General features: G+C 41.1%; 1 long non-coding RNA gene across 1 annotated transcript in view; it reads right to left on the reverse strand.

Annotated features, from left to right (window-relative positions):
- LOC104665936 overlaps positions 1-23,365 on the reverse strand; it is a 54,833-nt gene that overhangs the window by 12,984 nt on the left and 18,484 nt on the right. The gene's annotated exons all lie outside the window — the stretch shown is intronic.

Consider the following 23,365-nt stretch of genomic DNA (forward strand, 5'->3'; position numbering starts at 1 on the left):
AATTGCATAAAAAGAGTTGACCCAGTGTCTTTATGAACTTGTTAGTTCTCAAGTAAGCTAGGATAACCACTCCCTCTCATAAATCATGTTTTAGCTCTTTTATCGATAATAATATATTTTCCTGACCAAACGAATATGGATCCAACACTCCTAAACATAATTCCTCTCCCCCTTCTAACACTTAAGCAAGCACTGTCATCATTATCATTGATAACCTTTATTACACAATTGCTATCTGTTGAGCCCTTATATTTTCTTGTTTGCATGACTTATTGCCAATTTAACTTCCACAACACCCCATACACTTTTTTGATATGATGAGACTAAGGCTGAAAGCAGTTAAGCAAGTTATCCAAGGTCACAGAATTACCAAGTGGCAGAGTTAGATCTTGACTAGGTTTATTTGAACTGAAAGTTTCTTAACAACTACATTAGATGACTTCTTAATAACAATACTAAGTAGTAGTAGTATTGAAAATAGTATTATTTTAGCTAACCTTTATTGAGTGCTTACTATATGCCAAGTACTCTGCTGACTTATTCATATCTGAATTCTCATAATCTATAGCTTAAACCCTATTATAACCTCCATTTTATAAATGAAAAAAATTGAAGCTTGTTAATTTTAAGTGTGTCTTTTTTTTTTTCCTTTTTTTTTGAGACAGGGTCTCACCCTGTTACCCAGGCTGGAGTACAGTGGCAGGGTCCCGGCTCACTGCAATCTCCGCCCTCTGCCTCCCAGACTCAAGCATCCTCCCACCTCGGCCTCCCAACTAGCTAGGACTACAGGGGTGCACCACCATGCCTGGATAATTTTTGTATTTTTTTGGTATAAGCAAGGTTTCAACATGTTGCCCAGGCTTCAAACTAACAGGCTCAAGTCATATACCCGTCTCAGTCTCCCAAAGTGCTGGGATTACAGGCATGAACCACTGAGCCTGGCCTAAGTGTGTCTTGACCAAAATTATTCAGCTCCACTAGTGGAGGTGGACTGTGAACCTCAGCAGTATGTAAACCACAGTGTGTTCACCTGCCATGCCTTGTTGCCTCCTGTCTCCTTATAGTGATGATATTGAAGGAAAAATCTTGACTCTGCTTTAATTTATGGACAAAGTAGTTTGTTTGCATATTTAAAAGCTGTATAAGTAACAAAGTACTTATGGCACTCCCCCACAATTGATTCTGCCCATGAATGTGCCACCACACCACGCCTGAGAACCACTCACACGGAGACTAATGAGTACACATAGAGGGAAAGAATGTGTAGGTAAGAAAAGCCATGCTATGAAGCCGGTTGCAGTGGCTCACGCCTGTAATCCCACCACTTTGGAAGGTTGAGGTGGGCGGATCACTTGAGGCCAGGAGTTTGAGACCAGGCTGGCCAACATGGTAAAACCCCTTCTCTACTAAAAATAAAACCAGATGTGGTGGTGTGCCCCTATAGTCCCAGCTATTCTGAATTCTGAAGGTCGAGGTATAAGAATCACTTGAGCCCAGGAGGTGGAGGTTGTAGTGAGCCAACCTGTGTAGATTGTGCCACTGCACTCCAGCCTGGGTGACAGAGTGGAACTGTCTCAAAAAGAAAAAGAAAAAAAGAAAATCTTTGGTATGAACACACACTTCCCTTCTTCTTTCTTTTTTTTTTTTTTTTGTGTGTGTGTGAAGACCATAACAACCTTTTTAATTAATTAATTTGTTTATTTTTAAGCTACTTCTGAATAACATAACAACCTTTATTATTTTCCTGCTAGAGCTACAGAATTTCTGATCCTATTTCTATTAGGGTGGCAGTGATTATGGGAAACCACTTTATATATCCCTTTTAAACATAACTTACTATCTTTTTCTTTTTTTTTTGCGATGGAGTCTTGCTCTGTGGCCCAGGCTGGCGTGCAGTGGCACAATTTCGGCTCACTGCAACCTTTGCCTCCTGGGTTCAAGCAAGTCTCTGCCTCAGCCTCCCAAGTAGCTGGGATTACAGGCGTCTGCCAGTAGGCCTGGCTAATTTTTGTATTTTTAGTAGAGATGGGGTTTCACCATTTTGGCCAGGCTGGTCCTGAACTCCTGACCTCGTGATCCACCCGCCTCGGCCTCCCAAAATACTGGGATTACAGGCCTGAGCTACCGCATCTGGCCCTTAAACATAACTTTCCATGTTGTATAGACGTTAGTTTATAATTTATGGGTTTTTTTGGAAAAAAATACAGCCCTTTTAAAATCTGAATCAGTCTTATAAATGAACTAGATGCCTATTAGATTTAATAAGAAAAAAAGTATAAATCTAAGCAATTAATTATTAAGCACCTAACAGCCAAATACAGCACCTGTGGGCAGAGAGGCCCTCTCCTTTGAGGAGGTGAAAACTAATTGCAATAGCAGACATGCTGAGAAGTCACACTGGGAGGCATGGAGTGCACATAGCAGTTGTCATTTTCCATTTGCTGAGCCACATTAAAAGGAAAGGTAGAGATCTAAGGAAAAGGTATTTAAAACACCTTGGGAAATTTATTTAATAACCAAGCATGATAAAAAGATGGGTGATAATGAAAGCCAGTAAGAAAAGTGGTAAGGGGATATTTAATCTGGGTTTCAGGAACTCTGAGCCTTGAGGCTTTTAATCTCTGAAAGGTCACAGGTGTAGCACACAGTAGGTGCTCAAACATCATTAAAATAACCAGCTAATGGATGAATGGATGGATGGCTTTTTCCCCTAAGTTTAAGAAAAGAGGAAGTTTGATATTTGTAAATATTATTGAAGATAGTACCTATTATAGACTAAATGTTTATGTTACCCCCAAACTCAGATGTTGAATCCCTAGCCCTCAGTGTGATGGAATTTGAAGATGGGGCCTGTGGAAGATATTTAGGATTAGATGAGGTTATCAGGGTGGGGCCCTGCTCCGATGGAAGTCGGGCCATTATAAGAAGAGACACAAGAGAGTTTGTTCTGTCTCTTACTCTATGCATACAAACTGAGGAAGAGCCATGTGAGGACACAGCAAGTCAGATGGAGAGCCCATGCCAGGAACTGAATAGGCTAGCGCCTTGATCTTGTACTTCCCAGTCTCCAGAACTGTTAGAAATTAATTTCTCAGCCTGGCCAACATGGCGAAACCCCATCTCCACTAAAAGTACAAAAATTAGCCGGGCACAGTGGTGGGTGCCTATAATCCCAGCTACTCAGGAGGCTGAGGCAGGAGAATTGCTTGAACCTGGGAGGCGGAGATTGCAGTGAGCCGAGATAGCACCACTGCACTCCAGCCTGGGCAGCAAGAGTAAGACTCTGTCTCAACAACAACAAAAAAAAATTTAATTTCTGTTGTTTAAACCACTCGGTCTGTGGTATTTTGTTATGGCAGCCCACACAGGCTAAGATTATACCTATACCTAAGTCTTCACATATCTTTAAAGCTTGTGCTACTTGGGTACACATATAATTATAGAATAGTACATAGATTATACATTGTAAATATACACACATAAAAATATTGGTCATTTTAATTTCTAAAAAATAGTTACTTTTGAATGTAAAATAACTTACCAATTGAATGAAAATTGTACTATTTCCTATGACTTAGAGGACTACATCCAAGAAGCAGTTGGAATTCAAATCATGGGGCCATACCTAGGGCCCCTCAGTTAATGTGGTGCTATAATATCCAACCTGTAAGCAGCATATCAAGGGAGGAATCCAGGTCTCTTGAGTATAGGCGAGGCGCAAACCCATACTTCATAGTGCACTTTCATTTGTCTCTCTCTTTATTTTTTCCTTGGGACACATAATGATAGAAAACTAATCAGAGGCTAGTGGCCATGACCTGGGTGGGGTGTGCTAGATGCAATATCGGGGAGCCGTAAGGGCTTTCAGTGGAGATTCAAAGTCCTTGGGGACTGTTTCTGGGGACAGGGCCTTGCTGGCAACTTCAGAGCTGGATTTCTCTCTCATAGTAAATACAAATCAACCCTAAGCATCGGATAGACAGAGTGCTAATTAAGTCCCTAGTTATGAGAGCTCTTGCTTTATGCGTGGGAACAGGAGCAGTTCCTTCCTTGGGTTTACATAGCCAAGAGCTGGTAGCTTTTTAAAAATTTGTCATAAAGGTGAATATCTCCCTGAGAGCATGGTATGATAAGAGTACCAAAATCATAGAGACAAGGTTAGAGCTCATCTCTGTTTCTTATTAACTATGATCCTTAGAATGTTGTTATAGTTTACTGAGACTTTTTGCTTCTCGGCAAAATGGGGCTAATAATGGAGCTAATAATTTCTGCTCTACCTGCCTCAGCAGGTTAATCTCAGAAACAAGTGAGGAACATTTGGGCATGAGAAAACCTTTTAGGAATATAATTATAATTCTTTACACCAGCAGTTGGCAAACTCTGGCTCACAGGTCAAATCTGTCTCACTGCATGTTTTTGTATGGTCTACAAGCTAAGAATAGTTTTCACATTTTTAAATGGTTGAGAAGAAGGATATATTATGATGTGAAAATTATATAAAATTCAAATTTCAGTGTCCAAATGAATGAGTATAAATGTTCACTTGTTTACATATTATCTATAGCTTATCTTATATCTTAACACTACCATGTTAAAGTTGAATATGGCCCATAAAATATTTTCAGTCTGGCCCTTTACAGAAAATATTTGTCAAGCCCTGCTTTACATAAGTGTGTAAATCAAGGTTTTTCAGAGAAATAGAACCAGCAGGAGATATACATTAGGCTGTTCTTGCATTACTATAAAAAATACGTGAGGCTGGGCAATTTATAAAGAAAAGAGGTTTAATTGGGTCACAGTTCTGCAGGTTTTACAGGAAGCATGGTGCTGATGTCTGCTCAGCTTCTCATGAAGCCTCAGGGAGCTTTCAATCTGGAAGAAGGCGAAGGGGGAACAGGCACACCGCATGGCAAAGGCAGGAGCAAGTGAGAGGGTGTGAGGAGGTGCCACACACTTTTAAATGACCAGGTCTTGTGAGAACTTGCTATCTCGAAGGCAGCACCAAACCATGAGGGATCCATCACCATGACCTAAACACCTCCCACCAGGCCCCACCTCCAGCACTGGGGAATCACAATTCAACATGAGATTTGAGTGGGACGAATACCCAAACTATATCAAGGTATATCTCTATATATCCCAGTATAGGATACACACACACACACACACACACACACACACACACACACACACGAGGAGAGAGAGAGATTATGGGAATCTGTTCATGCTATTATGGAGGCCAAGAAGTCCCATGATCTACCATTTCTAGGATGGTGGTATAATTTAGTCCAGGACTGAAGGCCCAAGAACCAAGAGCGCAGATGTCCAAGGGCTGAAGATAGATGTACCAATTCAGAAAGAGAGAGAATCAATCCTTTCTCCACCTTTTTGTGCTATTTGGGCCCTCAGTGAATTGGGTGATGCCTACTCATATTGGTGAGGACAGATCTTCTTTACTCAGTCATCTGAGTAAATGTTTCTGTCTCCCAAGGCTAGTTCAATAGGTTCATGAATAACCATCACGGGCCCCAGTGATAGAGCAAGTATATTCATAGGCTTACCATCATGGACTTTGCTTCTGTCCTTGGGGAAGAGGTGCTATTGTCACTGGCTATCAGCACTTCTGAGCGACCAACTTGTTCTCAGTGTTAACTAATCCTGGGGTTTGAATATGTAACCATATTCCCTAGGCACCCAGCCAGTCCTCAGTAACACTGGACTCCTACTGCAAGTGCGAAGGCAGCAGTCCATTCTCTCTAGAACAAATCTATGCCCTGGGCTCAGAGTTGCCGTCCCTGTTCACCATGCTTCATGATTCTGCCCTCATGATCTGTAGAAGCAACGGATGCCGAGGACACCAACAGGCGTCCCACCAGCCTGGTTCTGGCCAAAGAGCTGACTGCTCTCTGAAAGAAGTAAGGCAATAAATGGAATTTACAGGACTTGTTCCTCGTCATTCGAAGCTGCTGGCCTTACAGAACAGTAATGACAATTCACATTTACACGCTGGGCACTCCTCTAAGAACTTCCCATGTGACAACTTATTTAACCCTTAAAACAGCCTTTTGAGATAATTACCATAATTATATTAATTTCTAAGAAGAGGACACTAAAGCAAGTATGGTTAATAGACTGACTCTTGTCACTCAGTAAGTGGAGTCTGAGACTTGAACCCAGACAGTTCAGCTCCAGAGCCTGTGCTCGTAACTGCTACTACTCATAACTACTACTACCCATAACCACACTGCCTACAATAGAGGAATGGAACTGCCCTTCAAAGGAACCATTATGGTGTCTTATTAGCGAGAAAGGCAGGTGAGGTTACAGTGTGGTTCTAGGGGGTGAAGTTTAGTTTTTGAACAAGTTGTCAATTCCTGGTGTCATTTCTGCCATAGCAAGAACATACTCATCTGTGGATCAAGAGGGTGGAAGCTGGAGTTATGCCCCACTTCCACGTGGGAGGTTTTGCTTATGTTCTCCATAACTCAGGGCTCCACTGACAGAGAGCATTTAGAATCAAAGGAGGAATCATCACAGGGAATAAAGTAATGGCTCCACTGAATTAGCAGCTGAATTATTGGCCCATTTTAGACTTCTCATGACAGTGGTGAAAAAGGGGAGCTCTGGAATAGATCAGGCTGCTTGAGCTCAACTATTTCAAGGGAATATATTAGTTAGGGTGCAACTGGCTTTAAGTAACGATGACAGCAATACATTTAAAAATGACCCAATCATAACAACCTAAATCATTGCGGTCTGGAGGAAGACAGTCCACAGGTGGATTCAGTGGCTCAAAGATATCATCCAGGCCAGGCGCGATGGCTCACGCCTGTAATCCCAGCACGTTCGGAGGCCGAGGCAGGTGGATCACAAGGTCAGGAGTTCAAGACCAGCCTGACCAATATGGTGAAACCCCACCTCCACTAAAAAATACAAAAATTAGCTGGGCATGGTGGCGTGTACCTGTAGTCCCAGTTACTCAGGAGGCTGAGGCAGGACAATCACTTGAACCCAGGAGGCGGAGGTTGTGGTGAGCTGAGATTGTGCTACTGCACTCCAGCCTGGGTGACAGAGTGAAACTCCATTTCAAAAAAAAAAAAAAAAAAAAAAATCATCCAAGAACCAGGTTCTTCCCAGCACCCTCCTCCCTTGGCTGCTTGGTGATGCCTCTGCTAACAGTGCCAAGATGGCTGCCACAGAACCTGAAATGAGTGAATGCGTGAGTGAAGCAAAGGACTGGGGACAGTGCGGAATCTATTTCAGCGACTGGCTCCTGTAGTTTCCAGGCCAACAGTTCCCTGTGGCAGCATCAACCATCCAGTGCTGGTGGTGGTGCCGCCAGGATGTCCACGACTCAGCTGTGCAGCAGTCTTCTCACCAGGTAGTCCCATTGGTGTGATTTTGGTTGTGGCTCTCACTTCCTCATCTCCATTTGTTCCTAGTCATTTTCTGACCCCGATTCTCTAAGCCCTCCCAGTGAGTCAGTGAGCTACCTGATATCTCTTTGGTTCTCTTTTCCCTGCTTATATAAGCAAGAATCAATTTCTGACGCTGTAGCTAAGAAATCTGACTGATAACATGGCTGTTTAATTGATGTGTTGAAAGTAAGGTTTGCTTTCTTTTCGGTGTTTAAAAATTTTTTTTAAATTATTTATTGATTTTTTTTTTATAGATGGGGGTCTTGCTATGTTGGCCAGGTTGGTCTTGAACTCCTGGCCTCAAGTGATCCTCCCACTTTGGCCTCCCAAAGTTCTGGGATTACAGGCATGAACCACTATACCCTGCCTCTTTTTGGTGTTTTCAGTGGGTTTCAAAAGATTGCCAGAGGGCAAATACACTTTTACTAGAATGTAGGCTTTACCAAGTCTCTAGTTCATTTTAATGGCTTCCTGCCAGTGACATTCAGGCCACACAAGTCCTGAAAAATATTCTGGGAAAGAGGCATAGCTGCTCACAAATACCATTTATTGAGGACTTACTATGAGCCGGGTACTATGAAAAGTAATTTAATATGGATTTAATTCTCATTGTGTTATCTACATTTTACAGATAAGGAAGCTGGTATGTGGATCAGTAACATAGGGTACAATAGCAAATGATCCTGTGCTACTCGACTGCAAAGGCCTGGGATCTTTCCAGTGTACTAGATCATTATTTTCATTTACTTACGTTGTCAGAAATTAAAGCAATAGATTGTGCCCTTCCAAAGTCTCCATAATACTGCTCAACCAACTGAAGTTGAAGTTGATATCAAAGACATCTATCTTGGAATCTATCCACAGGATTTCATCTATCCAAAGGACCATAAAGACATTGATCACTTTTTAATGTATGGTAAGGTCAGTGGCATAAACCCTGAGGTTACCTTTAAAGTGTGGCTCGGAGTTACCTAAGCTGGACCTGCCTTGCACTGAACTTGTTTATCATGCTGGATCACTCATATATCCTCTAAGAGAAACTTCACACCTCCATCCAGTCCCTATAGCTGAAGCAGGTACGTTTTATACTAATTTCCATAATTAATGAGCAAGGAACTACTTGCCTGAAGGTCATCAATTTATCGACTGGCCTGTGGCTTATGCAGCCTGTCTTAGAAAGATGGGTCATTCAGATAGGTCTTATCTAAGTTAGGAATTCGGAAACTGAGAAAGAGAGGGTGTTAGCAGTAGAGGTGAATGTAAAAGGATGCTTTGATGTAAAATTGATTCAAAAGTCACATGAAAGATAATGCTAGGAGGAGGTAAAGTTTATGCTCTCTGAAACAGAGGATGAGGAAGCTGTTTGGTGGAGAGAAGAGGATGCAAAAAATGGGCAGAGAGACATAGTGATATTCTGAGAGAGGGAGGAAAAACAGGAAGGGGAGGGAGAGAACGACCTGGGGCTTCCTGGATTTTCTGAATTTTCCAGGAAACTTTAGTGGATCCCTGTTCCTTAAACCCACTACACTTTTTGAAACTCTCTTTCTCATCAACCTTTAAAAAGGAAACTTGTGAACTAATTTGTGTTTCATCTTTTTAGTTTTCCTTCATTCTTCCTCCTGTGACCTAACTAATCCAACAACTAGAACCAAGAGAAAAGTGAAATAGAAAGCAAGTCTGGATAATCCACAAACATAAAAACCAGACACTGAAGGGTAAAACTTGATTATTTTGTGCTAAACCCGAGGTTTTTATAACCCCTCTGCTCCCCTCTGTGGATAAAGGCAGAATTGAGAGGATTTTTCATTCTATAAAATCCAAAAGCAGAAGCAAAATGAAATTCTTTTCTATGACTTTTTTTCATGACTATGAAATGAAAACATCAGTGTACTTCCTGATAAAAAATGTGTTTTTTTTTTTCCTGATTCAACAGCCTCCCCCTCTTAAGTCTAAGGTGTTCTAAACACACACCTGGATCTCACCTCTAAAATGGCAGGCAGATGGTTTGAGAGGGAAAAGCCAGAGGGGGCAGTCTTTTTTGCATAGTTAGCTAAAAGACTAACACCCCTCCTCCACATGAATCTACTTCACACCAAAGTAAAGAAAGGGAGGGCCTCTCTCCCTTTGTGACCCAATGATAATAATCCCCTATAGCAGCTGAAGAGTTGATGGAGGCTCTGAGAGTAGTTTCATCTCAGGCTGTTTGGCTTTCAAAGCTCCGTCCACCAACCTGCAGAGAAGGGTCTCCTGGATTCCTCTGTTTTTGTCTCCTATTTGCTATTTTCCCTTGCTCAGCATTGCACAGAATATAGGTTAGTAATGAAGAAACTGTGGTGCAAAGCTTAAGCCTCTGGACTCTAGAGACAAACCTCTAGGGTTCAAACCTTGCCTGCGCCACTTACAAATAGATTGATCTCTCTGAGCTTCAGTTTCCTCATCTGTAAAAACGTGGATATTATTACTTTCTACCTGTAGGACTAAGCGGGGTACTATTTGTAAGAGGTCCAGGATAATATCTAGTACATAGTGCACCATAGTAAGTGCTTGCAAAATCAACAAACCTGCTCCAAGGAAAGGAGACTCCTCTACAAAAGAAGACCCAGGCTGGTGGAAATAGAGCTTTCTTTGAAAAGAAATGAATTGTGCTTCTTGCTGCAGTGATTTGTTTTCTTTGCAGTAAATTTCCATTTCATAATTAATCTCTCTACGCCACTGAATATTCTAAAGTAAGAGGGTATTTCAAACAATAGGTAATGTGGTTTTGGAAAAAAGAAAAATTAAAACCAGAAAATGTACTGTTTAAATATAGTTTAATTAACTGGCAATTTTGGGCATGGAAATCAGCAAAAATAAAAGAGAATGAAAGAGTTCAAGGTAGTTGTGCCAAAAGACCTGGGCTGAATTCCAGCTCTGCAGCCTTTTAACTATTTTACCTCTGGCAAGGCCCTTACTGCCCACCCTGAGCTTCAGTATCTGCAAAACGGGGACACTTGTACCTATCTCCCAAGGAGGTCCTGAGGATGAAGTAAGATAACCTGGTACAGTAGGGGCTACAGGCTATGCATTCAATGACTCAACAAGTGTTAGAATTTACATTTGAAAACAGTTCCACCAAGTTCCTACACAGAGTCCTTCAGAGTTTGGCTGAGGACCCAACAACCTCTTTAGGCACACTTCTACCAAGCTGGGTCATCTGGTTTCCCACAACTGGCTGAGATGATGGGCAGTTCAAGAACACTTCAAGGAAAAACACACCGACTAGCAAGTGATAAAGGGGACAGGACTAAAAGAGACAAAAATTACGTAAAGAAAGAGAAGGTAGAACACTTTGTAAAAATAAGACAAAACAAATCCAAAATTTAATAGTTTGGGATCTTTCAATGTAGACCATGTTCTCCTCTGAAGGACTACTACATCACAGCCCAGTGCAATGATTGGCATTCACATGATCCCAAGCCTGTTGGGCACTAAGATATCATTCAGACTCAAGTCTGAAAGATCCTGGTAGGGTGGAATGTGCTTGCACCTCAGGAGAAAGGGACTTGGAGGAAAGCACCAGACTATCTCAGGTTATTTGGAAATGAACTTCAAGAAGACTAGGAGCGAAAGAGAGGCTGCTTGAGGTCCCAGCTTCTTACAAGATCTTCAGAGATTTGAAGGGCCTGGAAGGATACAGTTGTACTGACTATACAGAGGAAGAAACATTTGCAACCTAGCTGAGGTGTGCTCCTAGCTACTGGAGGACAAGTTGAAACTGTTTCCCTTTGAAGAAGAAAAGAAGGTAAGTAATAGAAAGGGCTAGGTAGAAACATTTTTATTAACAATGTTTAGGTTTTATTTGTTGAACAGATGCACTGTGGTGCACTGAAGGTACTAAACTCAGCTCAACTCCTGAACAGATCAGACCACCTTCTTGCAGGGACATGCAGTACAGAAGGTAGGCAGCCCCTCAGCATGGGGGATTCAGAGCTTGGCTGTGGAAGCCAGGTACCTGGGTTCAAACTCAACTCTGACTCTTACTGTTTGCATGACCCCCAGCTTAATCTAACTTAATCTCTTCTATCTAAAAGAAACACCTTATAGCATTGTTGTGAGGATAATTGTGTTAATACACATGAGCCACTTAGAAGACTGCCTGGCACACTGCAGTATTTCCACCAGTGTTAGCTATTGTCAAATACATTCCTCACATCTGTTTTATCTTCTTGCGCTTCTAGGATTAGACGATTGGGTTGCCTCAAGTCCACTCACTACAAACAATGCTGTGATGAATACTTTCATGCATTCGTTTAATATGCATTTTATACAGGCTGTGCGCAGTAGCTCACACCTGTAATCTCAGCACTTTGGGAGGCTGAGGAGGGTGGATTACTTGAGTTTGAGACCAGCCTGGCCAACATGGTGAAACCCTGTCTCTACTAAAAAGACAAAAATTAGCTGGGCATGGTGGTGGGTGTCTGTAATCCCAGCTACTTGGGAGGCTGAGGCAAGAGAATTGCTTGAACCTGGGAGGGAGAGGTTGCAGTGAGCTGAGATGGCACCATTGCACTCCAGCCTGAGCAACAGAGTGAGACTCTGTATCAAAATAAATAAATAAATAAATAAATAAAAAAGGACATTTTATTCAGTGCTTAATATTTGCTGGACAATGTTTCTTTCAGTCCTGTGCAAGAGTTTACCCAAGGCTTATGCCCAGGAATGGGTTGTTTACTCACCATAGACTGGCTATCTGCTCACAAATTTACACGTGTGCTAGCAGCTCTTGTTTCCTCAAATGTTTATCAACACTCAGTGTTATTAGACTTTAAAATTTTTGTCAATCTAGGCTGGGCATGGTAGCTCATGCCTATAACCCTAGCACTTTGGGAGGCTGAGGAAGACTTGATTTTAGGAGTTTGAGACCAGCCTAGCCAACATGGAGAAACACCATCTCTACTAAAAATATAAAAATTAGCTGGGCATGGTGGTGCACACATATAATTACGGCTACTCAGGAGGCTGAGGCACAAGAATCGCTTGAGCCTGGGAGGTGGAGATTGCAGGGAGCCAAGATTGCATCACCGTACTCCAGCCTCGGTGACAGACCAAGACTCTGTCTCAAAAAAATTGGGAATCTGATTGGTGAAAAGTGGTATCTCAATTCTCAAGTCTGTTGAAAGATTGAGCATGTCTTCATATCATTAGTTATTCCAATATCCTCATCTAAGAAGTGCCAATATGTCTATTTTATTGCTTATATGTTATTTTTCTATGGAATTTCCTGACTTCTTGTTTTTTATTTAAAGTTGTTTTGTATATATCTTAGATATATAGCACTTGCTAGTGTTAGATATTGGGATATTGGGAATATCTTCTCCCAATTTACCACGTTTTTACTTTAATTAATTAATTTATTTTCTGTTTGTGACTTTGGAGATGCCACAAGAGGCTTTTTGTTTTGTTTTGCTTTTTGGTAGACATAGAGTCTTGCCATATTGCCCAGGCTCATCTCAAACACCTGACCTCAAGCAGTCCTCCCATCTTGGCCTCCCAAAGCACTGAGATTACAGGCATGAGACACCATGTCCAGCCCACTTTATCACTTTTTATTACCAACGTTTAGATTTTTTTTATTTAATAGAAATCCTGTGATGCACTGAAGGTACCAAACTCAGTTAAACACCTGACCAGATTGATTTGAATCTCCTTATTGATAAAAAGAAGCATACCTATTTTTGGACATAAAGGTTATTTATCTCAGTCTCCACTGCTCTTCTACATACAATGTCTAGCATTCTTTCAAAAATTATAAGACAGAAAAATCAAGGGGAAGACATAAAACAATCAAAGATCTGATTCAGATATGACTCAGATGTTTAAACTATCAGGCAGGAACTTTAAATAACTATGAGTAGCATGCTAAAAGTTCTGCTTGGCTGAAGAGCAAGAAGTGTTCAGAGATTTCAGCAGAGAGATGGAAACCATAATTAAGAGTCAAAAATTGGCCGGGCACAGTGGCTCATGCCTATAATCCCAGCACTGATGTGGGTGGATCACCTGAGGTCAGGAGTTCGAGACCAGCCTGGCCAACATGGTGAAACCCCATCTCTACTAAAAATACAAAAAATTAGCCAGGTGTGGTGGCACATGCCTGTAATCCCAGCTACTCGGGAGGCTGAGGCAGGAGAGTCGCTTGAACCTGGGAGGTAGAGGTTGTAGTGAGCTGAGATCGCGTTGTTGCACTCCAGCCTGGGCAATAAGAGTGGGGCTTCATCTCAAATAAATAAATAAAGTTACACACTCTATTTTCATTCTTCTGGTTATTTTCCTAAATCCTTAAGACCTTTGCTTATGTTTGTTTTTTTCTGTCTTGATTTTTGTTGTTGTCCATTTGCTTTGATAGTTTGGGCAATTCATCACTCTTTTTCCCTTTTTGGCATCTCCAGGGCTGAGATTGAGGGTAAGAAATAAAGTTTACCACCTCATCAGATATAGAAAAACTTGCCTCCCACGTCTCACCTGTAATCTTCAGGTAGGGAATGCTTTGAAGAAAGCAGTCTTCAGTGAAAACCTCAGGAAAATACCACAAGGCTTAATTAAATGGAGAATCTACATGGTTTTTTAGTAAAAGGATTATTTGGGTTTTTGTTCAAGTAGAATACTTCATTCTCTGGTAGTGCTACAAAGTGAAATATTGCCTAAATTTATAATATTATCAGGGCCGGGCATGGTGGCTCACACCTGTAATCCCAGCACTTTGAGAGGCTGAGGCAGGTGGATCACAAGGTCAGGAGACCAAGACCATCCTGGCTAACACAGTGAGACCCCGTCTCTTCTACAAATACAAAAAATTAGCCAGGCGTGGTGGTGGGCGCCTGTGGTCCCAGCTACTTGGGAGGCTGAGGCAGGAGAATGGTGTGAAGCTGGGAGGTGGAGCTTGGCTTGCAGTGAGCCGAGATCACACCACTGCACTCCAGCCTGGACAGCAGAGCAAGACTCTGTCTCAAAAAAAAAAAAAAAATATATATATATATATATATATATACACACACACACACACACATATATATAAAATCAGGCAGCAGATTAGGAAAAAAAAACAAGAAAAGTTTATCTCCTAATGATTGCTATTTGTCCAATAATTAGACATATTTTTTCTTAGTAGTATCAAAGTCACATATTATTTATTATGTCAACAGCCACAGATCCTAAAATATCCAGGTTCAGATCACATATTTTTATATTTACTGAACTTTGGTTCTACTGCAATTTTTATACAACACATATATCCCTTTGCTCATTCATTCATGGTTTTGATATCCTAGATTAGTTATCTTTATATTCTAGCTGTAACATAGGAATTAAAGAAGAGTTGCAAAAAGTAGCTGGGAACAGTGGCTCATACTTGTAATCCCAGCACTTTGGGAGGCTGAGGCAGGAGGATTGCTTAAGCCAGGAGTTGGAGACCAGTCTGGGCAACATAGGGATACCTCATCTCTATAAAAAATTTAAAAATTAGCGGGGATGGTGGCAAGTGCCAGTATTTCCAGCTTCTAGGGAGGCTGAGGCAGGAGGATTGCTTGAGCCCAGGAGTTGAGGCTGCAATGAACCATGATGGAGCCACTGCACTGTATTCTGGGTGACAGAGTGAGACCTTGTCTCAAATAAAAAAAAGTGGCAAAAACGAAAGTGAGGATTTTGCACATTAGCCCATGGGTTTTTTAAGGACTTTTACAAATACTTGAGACCTGAAAAAAAAAAAGTCTCTAAAACAACAAAGCAAATTAGGTATTTGATATGCTGTAGGGTAGGATAGTGGGGCTCCAAAGAAAATGTGCTTAGAACCTGTGCAAGTCTCCTGGGGAAATGATCTCCTATCTACTTTGTGCTTAGTCTACAGCTTGAGCTAATTGGGAGTATTGGCTGATACAGCACAATGCAGAATGGCAGAGAATTAGAATGCTTAATGCTGAAAGCTATAGTGGAGACTCTCTATCCACGTTTTCAAACTGTGCCTCAGATGCAAAAGGAAGACAGAGGCAGTAGATTGCTGGTCCCATCCTTATAACTTCCTGTCATTACCGGTATCAGAGAAGCTCTACTTGGATCTATTTGAAGTACTGGGATTCTCTGTAGTTTTGTTTGAAAAACGAGTTCACAGCTTAATGTTAGAAAACCACTGACCTATTCTAACTTCATCATTTTAGTAAAGAGTGCTCTGAGGTTCAAATAATTCAAATAAAAAAATTACCCAAGGTCTCCCAACTAGCTAGTAAAGCCAGATTTCCAGAATCCCATCCCAGTTCAAGAGTATTTCTTCATGCAGAGACTGAGCTGTCCCGATCTCATGTTGACAGGTGTTGCTGCTATCTTGGGAGGCATTTGGGTTTTGCTAGAGCAGTTGAAGTATAGTTTCATCACCTGTTCCCATGTTCTGTTTTTCGGGCCAAGGCCACATTCTGGAACTTTGAGGATATCTTTTTGAAGGGCTCAGAGGGCATCTGTGACATTAACTAGGGGAATAAAAATCATTTTATCTCATTTTTAGTACATGGGTTACCCTCCAACTTCCACCCCTTAACAGAAAGGGGTGTTCTCTTCTCTTAAAGGGTGGAACTTCCTGTTTCAACTTCCTGTTTCCTAATGAGGAAAATAAAAACAGCTAAAAAGAAACCTAATAAGCAAAAAATACAACAAAACCAGAAAGTATATAAAGGAGTAAAAGAGTTTATTTATGATGGCAGAAGAATAACTAATGATCAAATATAATTTTATTAATCGACCATAAAGGCTGTAACTGTACTGTCTGATACGATAGCCACTACCCACTCGGGGCTGCTGCACACATGAAAGATGGCTGGTCCAAATCAATATGTCATAGAAGCATAAAATACACACCAGAATTATGACTTAATATGAAAAAAAATAATATAAACTCTCTCAATAATTATTCTTTTTTGTTTGTTTGAGATGGAATCTTGCTCTTGTTGCCCAGGCTTGAGTACAATGGCATCATCTCAGCTCTCTGCAACCTCTGCCTCCTGGGTTCAAGCGATTCTTCTGCCTCAGTCTCCTGAGTAGCTGGGATTACAGGAACCTGCCACCACGCCTGGCTAATTTTTTGTATTTTTAGTAGAGATGGAGTTTCACCATGTTGGCTAGGCTGGTCTTGAACTCCTGACCTCAGGTGATCCACCCACCTCAGCCTCCCAAATTGCTGGGATTATAGGTGTGAGCCACTGTGCCCACCCTCAATAATTATTCATTTTATTGATTCATGTTGAAATGACAGTATTTTGAACATACAGAATTAAACAAGCCATATTACTAAAATTACTTTCACTTGCTTTTTTGCTTTTACTAGAAAAATTTCAATTACATGCTTAAATATAATGCTCACATTATATTTCTATTGGACAGCACTGGTCTGAGAGTAACTAATATATGTCCATAACAACTGAGCTGAGAAGGCTGGGGCTTATTACAGAAATAGCTTCCTACCTGCCTGGCCACAGACTAAAGTCTCCTTCAAAGAGCAGCTCCAGGCTCTGCACTCAGGCTTTCAATGAAGGCCAGACACTTATGTACCTTCAGGGAGTGGTCATTACAGTTATTTCCTTAAGCGTAACTTGACTTTTACCTGGGGTTATGCAGTTTGGCTGGTTTTCAGGGTTATTAAATAACAGCTTAATGAGCAAACACCATTCAAATTGATTTTCAAGTTCCAGTTCTGTGGAGTGGAAGTAGAAAAACACAGCACTCCCTGCAGTGAATTTCTACTGCCTCTAGACAAACAGAACTAGATCTTATAAGACCCAAAACAAATTAAAGGGTGTTGCTCAGAACTTTGCCAAATAGAAATCTCTAGAAGTTTTATTTTCTGACATCTCTAAAACAGATTTTTAATCAGGTAAAGACTTAATTTATGTTTAGTTTCACTGGAGACCCCTTTCGAAAGAGATGCTGATATGGTTTGTTCTGTGTCCCCACCCAAATCTCATGTCGAATTGTGATCTCTACATGTTGAAGGTAGGGCATGGGAGGTGACTGGATCATGGGGGTGGTTTTTAACATTTCAGTACCATCCCCCTAGTGCTGTCTCATGACAGAATTCTCATGAGATCTGGTGGCATTTAACAGTGTGTGGCCCCTCCTCATTTGCTCCTTCTCTCTCTCCTACTCCACCATGGCAAAATGTGCCTCAGTCCCCTCTGCCTTCCTGATTGTTTGTTTCCTGAGGCCTCCCAGTTATATTTCCTGTTAAGCCTGCAGAACTGTGAGTCAATTAAACCTGTTTTCTTTATAAATTACCCAGTCTCAGGTATTTCTTTACAGGTGCCTGAGAGGAAACAAAGTTGAAGTTGGCTTACAATATACTTTCTCTCCCTTCTAAAAATCAAGTTTTGGATCTAGGAGAAATATGAGGCATTATACCGACAGTTGAAGTTTGATTAGCATTGAAAATTGCTAGAGCTCTGAAGGCAAAAAAAAATAATAATAAAGAAGTTATTAGAATTCTAAAAAACAAACAAAGCCAATACCCCAAACAAACAAACACATGTTGGTTTGAGGAGGCAGTGAGATAGAAATTCACATCTGAAATAGACCTGCAGTAGGCTCAGTAATGGGCCTCGAAGCTATTCATATCTTAATCCCTGGAACCTGTGAGTACACAGCCACACAAGGGGCCTTGCAGATGTGTTAAATTAAGGATCCTGATAGCAGGAGATGAGCATGGCTTATTCAGGTGGGCCCTAAATGTAATTGTGTAATCAAAAGGAAGCAGAAAGAGATTTGACCACACAAGTGGAGAAAACGCACACAGAGAAGGTAATGAGACCGCAGAAGCAGAGTGGAGTGAAGTAACATAAGCCAAGAAATGCTGGCATCCCCAGAAGCTGAAAGAGGCAGGGAAGAATTCTCCCCTGGAGCTTCCAGGAGGAACCATTCCTGCAGACTCCTTGATTTTTGCCCTGTAAGACTCATTTCGAACTTCTGACTTCTAGAACTGTAAGAAGAGTAAACGTCTGTTGTTTTTAGCCACAACATTTGTGGCGACTTGTTACATATAGCAGCAATAGGAAATGAATACAGGAGCCCAATGACTTACTTGGCAAAATTAATCTACAGGCTGAATATTTTTTTCCTTCACGTTAATTTGTATAGGCTTAAAGCACAGAAAAAAGAAATTTCTAAGACAAAGTTCTTGGGAGAACACATCAGAGTAAATGTTCCAATCTGCATTTGCTCCCTTACTTTTACTTATTTTTTATCCCATTCTCTAGACTTCCCATTCCTTTCTTTTCTCTTTCCTTCCCTTTCCCTCCACCTTCAGCTAAGTAATCTTTCAGATGCAACTTTAGATTTACTTTTATGTCTGGCTTGCCAAACCTCCATGTTAACAAAAACATTCCAGTTTCCCTTTAAGATACACATGGCGTGACAGTCAATAAATTTATCAGCTCTGCTTTATTGTAAATATTCATTTATTCAATAAATAGGATTTACCAACTATGTCCTAGGCCCTGTGCTAGATTCTTGGCAAACAACAGTGAACAAAGTAGTTGTTGTCCCTGCCTTTATTTACAAATTAGTAAAGGAGATAGACTAAAGTAAGTAAATAAATAAAGGCATGAAATTACCAACTGTGGTTAAATGCTCTGACAGGCACAAAGAGAGTGCAACAACAGGGAATAACAGAGCTGGCCTCTCTTGGGCGGTGGCATTTGTGTTGTCAAGGTGCTCTCCTTGTAAAGAGCAAGATGGGGGTGGAGAGAGCATCCCACATGGAGGTACCCGAGACCGGTAGGGAAAGAACTTACCAGTCAAGGAATTGAAACAAATCCCATCTGGGCAGAGCACAGGAGAGGGGAGGAGCTGTGGGACAAGATGAAGTGAGAGAGGCAGGCAGGGGACAGATGACACAGGGATTTAAAGGACATCTCTGTTCCCTTCTCTCTTAGTGAACAGAATGAAATGTCAGGAACTAGGAAGCCTCTGGCAAGAAATATGCTAATAATTGAATCTTTGCCGGTAGAGATGCACACCTTAAAGTTTGCAAAGTTTACCTGGATATCCTCTACCCTTTAAGAAGTACTCTAAACCACTATCAATTAACACTTTGGTGAGAATTAGTTTTCTGGACTCCTTTTATTTATTCAACATTTATTGCATGCCCTCTTTGTGCCAGACAACCGTTTGGGGTGCTGTATGTCTTCTGGGTGTTGAGGATTGGCACGCCCCATCTCTCCTCTCATGGAGCCCAGGTATGGTAAAGTGCTATGAGGTAAAATGACAGGGAGCCAATAAAAGTGTGTCACAGGTTCTGGCCTGACCTGAGCAAAGGAAGAAGGCTTCAAGGCAGAAGTAGCACTTAAGCAGGGAAGTGAATGATGCCAGGCTGGTTAACAGGTTGGTGTGGGTATAGAGGGAGAAGGAAGAGGGGTATTCCAGGAAGAAAGGGTCCTATAGGTTCGGCATACTAGAGAAGCTTCAAGAAGTCCAATGCACTACCCCTGGAGTGGGGAGAGTGAAGGAGAGAATGGAGGAAAGGGAACCCGAGGGGTAACTGCAGTGGAGTGCAGGGTTTTGGAGGTGCTGGTAAATGCATTTGGACTCTAGGAACAGCGAAAGTGTTAACAGGTTATAAGCAGATGAGTGATAGGATCAAGTCTGCATTTAAAAAAAAAAAAAAAAAACACAGGCCGGGCGCGGGGGCTCACACCTGTAATCCCAGCACTTTGGGAGGTCGAGGTGGGTGGATCATGCGGTCAGGTGATCAAGACCATCCTGGCTAACACGGTGAAACGCGATCCCTACTAAAAATACAAAAAATTAGCCAGATGTGGCACGTGCCTGTAGTCCCAGCAACTTGGGAGGCTGAAACAGGAGAATTGCTTGAACCTGGGAGGTGGAGGTTATAGTGAGCTGAGACCATGCCACTGCACTCCAGAGTGAGTCTCCGTCTCAAAAAAAAACATCATTACATATTGGTGTGGAGAAGGGGACTGGAGGTAAAGAATGAACTCGAGAGAACATTCAGGAGATGATTACTGACATCTAGGCAAGAGACGACGGTGGCTTAGAAGAGAATGATGGCAGTGGAGATTCCTAATTGCAGAACCTACTTGATCTTTGCATCTATGCTTATTCACAATTCAGGTTAAATATAAAGTATTTAGCAATGGTATTTGGTATTATTCACATATTGGGTATGATTTTTATTCCTTTTCAAGAAGCAGAATTTTATTTTTTATATAAGTGAAGCTAATTTCAACTTCAAGCCCCCATTCTTCTGGAAGCTGAACATTTGCTTTTAGTCAATTTGAGGTCTCTCCATTCCTTCCTCAGTATTACAGCTTAATTAGAAGAGGGAGGTCTGTTTGGATCTTGTACAAGGTGGGTGTGGGTGGATACTCTGGTCTCCTTGCTCATGCATCTACTCTGGAATCCACTGACACACCCTTGGTCCCATGGAGCCTATGGTTTACTCAGACTTCTGCTGTACTCTTTTTGTCCCATCTTGATACTTTCTCAGGTCCACTGATCCCTACATGTCTCAACTATTCTCTAAATGCTTAGAAAATGTCCTACTTCTTCTAAAACAATCTGGCTGTGGGTAACATCTGAGGCTGTCTCAGCCCTGCTACATCAACATGCCAAGTATACCTCTTCTTCTCTAGAACCCGGCTGGTGTGCAGGACCAATAGTTTCTTACTGGATCTTGGGAACAGATTCAAGAGATATTTAGAAGGAAAAAAAGGATTATCTTTGATGATTCATATATATCAGAGGTGAAGTTTCAGGAATGAGTCCCCCCCGCCTTTTTTTTGTATGGGGAACAGGATGCTATCTTTTAATAAAACAGAAACCTTGGAAGAGGAGCAGATGTAGTGCATGGGCTGGAGTCATGAGGTCACTTTTGAACACAATATGTGTGAGATATCCAAAAAGAGAGACTGACGAAGTAGTTGGCATTGAGGGCAGGGATCTGAAGCTTGGACGAGAGGTCTGGGGTTGAGAATACATAGGTTTTTTGTTTGTTTGTTTGTTTGTTTTTAGTGTAAAATAGGGGGTAATGGAAGCCATGGGACAGACATCATGGGATTCCCTGGAGAAAGAGAATATAGAACAAAATGAGAAAAGGGATTGAGGAAATATCTCTGAGTAATATTTAAGGATTGGCTAGGAGATGGAAAACCTGCAAAATAATCATGGAGGTAAGAGGAAAACAAGGAGAATGTCACGAAACAAAAGCTACAGAAGTGAGTGCTTCCAGAACGTAGGAGTGGTTAACAATGTTAAATGCCACCGCCAAGAAGTCAAGTAAGATGAAAACTGAAAAGTATCCTTTGGATTTAGAAGTTACTGGTTATCTCAGAAAAAGCAGTTCCAAGGTATGAAAGAGGCAAAAGCCAAATTGAAGAGTCTACTTTGAACATGTGGGGCATTCATAGAAACTTCAGAAATCATGCCTTTCTAGGAGAAGTAAACTGGCCCTGTAGTAAAGGTTACTCTAAATTCACTCCAACAAAGCTTAAGAACAAGTTTCAAAAGACTCAAGCTAATGCACAAGTAAATTAGTTGCCTGCTAGAAAAAAGTCTACCACCCCTTAAGACAACAAATTCCAATGCTCAATAAAAAAATTTCAGTATCCAATAAGAAACTTACAGTATCCAATAAGAAATTACTATATATGAGAAGAAGTAGGAAATTGAGACCTATAACCGGGAGAAAAATTAGTCAATAGAAACAAACCCAGAAATGAAGAGATGATAGAACAGCAGCAGATGAGGGGACAAGGACTTAAAGTTAGTTATTGTAAATATGTTCATGTATTTAAAGGAAAATGAATATAATGAGCAGTGGAAGCTATTAAAAAAATACTACAAGCAATCATATCAAAGTTCTTTTGTCATAAGACTCCCCCCCAACCAATGCTATAACCAGCCCTCTAGCCTCTTTTCTGTAAAGTATTTTGTTTCATGTAACTTTGTATTTTGGTTCTCTGTATGTATTTTAAAATCTTCTTGGGGAATATATCATATATATTCCTAATGAAAGAATATATATTCTCTTGAAAGGTGCCAGAGAAGTAAGGAGGCGGGTATGATTGTGATTGAACTCCAGATGCCCCTCTGCCCTAAACAGCCACTGTTTGTAGGAAGTTGGAGACTTCCTGGTCTCCCACAGAGCAGCTGGCTGGGGCTCAAGGGTTACACCTTGGTGTTTCAGGTCCATCTGTCTGATTGGCCCATCTGACCCTGAGGTGTAATAATCCTGAGCCTCACTGAAGCAGGTTGTCATAACTCCTTTTTTCCTCTTTTAAACCCTTCCTTGGGAGCTTTAAGGGTACCTTTTAAGGTTCCCTTAAAATTAAAAGAGCAATATTAATGAAAAGGAAAACATTAAACTTCAAGAACTCATATGAAATATTTATGAAAATCTTTATCACAGATAAGTTGGGCTTAAGTCAAATCAAACAATTTAGGATTAAAGGAGAAGGGCTGAGTCTTCTCTCCTTGCTGTGTATCCGCATCAAGGAGGTATAAGTTTTTCCTAAAGATATTCATCCCATTAACATTGATCTCAAAGATGAATTTGCAAATTTGAAATCTCTCATATTGTCAGCTTTTCTAAATATGTTAATATGGTGGAGAACTCATGAGGCTTACATTACTTTAGTCCATGGATCACTTTATAAACACTACTAAGCTTAAACTTTAAAATTGTAAATTATTGGACACATTTTTACTTAGAATTGTTAACTGGAAATTCATTTATTTCTGCCCTGTTCCATGCCAGTAAGGGAATTAGAGATCATGTTTTTAGCTACTCCCTGGATGAAGGAAAATAGAAACGTGGGTCTCAGTTGAGTGCACTAAGCTGTCATGCTCATATTTGGTGCCAGCTGGTCACCTGTTGGCAGTGCCAGTAGAGAGCCCTGGGACTAAATTCATCCTGACTT

This window comes from Rhinopithecus roxellana, chromosome 8 (assembly GCF_007565055.1).
Source record: "Rhinopithecus roxellana isolate Shanxi Qingling chromosome 8, ASM756505v1, whole genome shotgun sequence".
Classification (NCBI taxonomy): Eukaryota; Metazoa; Chordata; class Mammalia; order Primates; family Cercopithecidae; genus Rhinopithecus; species Rhinopithecus roxellana.